The following is a 2394-nucleotide window of genomic DNA, read 5'->3' on the forward strand; positions in this document are numbered from 1 at the left end:
GTTGACAACATTGAATGTGCTTCATTCCAGGAAGCATCTCTTAACATGTGTTTAAATTTTTATTAAAAGATTCGAATCTGAAATGTTGCTAGAAGATAAACTGCTTAGATCAGGAATTTGGGATCAAAATAGAGTCTCATCGCAGGAAATGCTCACAGAGCAAACTACCCCAGGTACTCATGTCTGGGCTCTGGTCTCCCCAACATACCAGCTTCCTGAGTCTCACTTTCCAACGCTACCTTATCTGACCCTTAGGACAGTCAGGAAGAGAGGGAGGAAGACTTCCCACCTGCCTCTTTGTTTCTAAGACTCCTTGCCATCCCTTTTCTCTGATCTTCAGACTTAACCTTACTTTTTTGTTATAGCAGTTTTTACCTTTCTCGTTTTTATTTCAGAAAGAGACTGTCCTACCACCCACTTTTAAATCTTGAGTTGTCTCCTTCTTCCTTGAGAATTTGCCTTCCTGGTATCCCAGTTCTATTCATTCTTGGTTCTGTAACAACTGCACCTGTACCTAAAGCAATGAACAGTTAACACAAGTGTTAGGGACTGGATTTATCCTCCTGTCTTAAACAACTAGAAAATGCAGAAAAATAAAGGGGATCAGGTAAATGGAAAAGAGAAAAACAGTTCAGAAGACAGTGAAATTAAAATATGGTTATTCAAGAAGTTCAACAAAATTGATGAATCACTAGGCACAGTGATCAGGAAAAAGAATGACAGAAAAGACTCAAATTAGCTATATAAAAAGTGGGACATGTGGTATTACTGCATCTTCTATAGATAACAAAATAATAATACATAAATACTATAAACAATGTTTTGTCAATAAATTTGACAATTCAAGTAAATGTTCATAGCATTCTTATTCAGAATCACTCCCAAATTGGGGGAAAAAAACCCCAATGTCCATAAATTGATGAATGACTAAAATGTAGTCTATCCGTACAATGGCACCATTTGGCAATAAAAAGGAATGAAGTACTAATATATGCTACATTACAAATGAACTTTTAAAATTATGCTAATAAGCCAGTCACAGAGAATTGCATGTTGTATAATTCCACTTATATGTAATGTTTAGGTAAATCCATAAAAAAATATATACAGAAAGTAAGTTAGTAGTTGCTTAACCTGGGAGGAGGAGGAGAAGAGGGAGGAGGAGGAGGGTGAAATTACAATTAAGAAGTATGGTGTTTCTTTTGGGGGTGTTGACAATATTACAAAATTGACTGTGGCAATGCTTGCATATATTAAAAAGCTATTGAGTTAGACAAGTTAAATGTGTGAATTATATGATATGTGAATTAATAAAGCTGTTAAAAATCAATACAATATGCGGCAGAAAATATAAAGAAAAGGGAAGGGAAAAGTAAGAAACAAATAGAAAGGTGAATCAAATTGAAAGATGATAGATTTAAACTCAATGGTATTGGTAATCATACTAAACATAAACAGTCTAAATATAAAGAACCTTTATGTAAAGGCAGAGATCATCAGATTTTGTTAAAAAAGCAAGAGCCAACTATATGCTCCCTATAAGAAATCCACTTTATAAAAGTACAAATTTTTTAAAATGATTTTTATTAGTTGTAGATGGACACAGTATCTTTATTTCATTTATTTTTATGTGGTGCTGAGGATTGAACCCAGTGCCTTACAGCAAGCAAGGCAAGCGCTCCACCTCTAAGCCACAACCCCAACCCTAAAGGTACAAATTTGAGAAGCACAATTGAATGGAAATGATATGCCATGTAAACATCAATCAAAAAAAGATTGATGTTTACATGGCATAAATATTGGACAAGGTAGAGTTCAGAGAAAATAATATTACCAGGAATAAAAATAAAAATAATTTCATAAAGGAGTAAATTCATCAAGAGGACCTAAGTGTTTTTGCACCTAATAATAAAGACACAAAATGCATTAGGTAAAACTCAATAGGCAAATTCACATGTGGTTACAGATGCAATATCCCACTCTCCATTATAACTGATAAAAACAGTAGAATGGAAATGAGGAAGGACATAGAAGACCTGAGCCACAGTGTCAGGCAGCCCCAGACTACTACTGTCTGTTGGACACCCTACCTAACAACAGCAAAACCCACATCGTTTCCTAGTGGATTGGAACATTTTCCAAGACAGAACATAACCCTGGCCCAAGAACAAGGCTTTAAACATTTAAAAGGGTTCAAGTCATACAAAGAATGTTTTCTAATCACAAAATAACTAAATCAGAAATAAAAGAAAAAGGTCTGGAAGTTTTCCAAATACTTTTAAAACTAAATAAGCAGTTACAAAAAATCAATGAGTGAAAGAAGAAATCAAAGGGAAATTTAAATGTATAAAGAGAAAGACAAAAATAAAAGTCAAAATTTAGGATTAGCTAAGT

This window comes from Marmota marmota, unplaced genomic scaffold (genome assembly GCF_001458135.2).
Source record: "Marmota marmota marmota unplaced genomic scaffold, marMar, whole genome shotgun sequence".
NCBI lineage: Eukaryota > Metazoa > Chordata > Mammalia > Rodentia > Sciuridae > Marmota > Marmota marmota.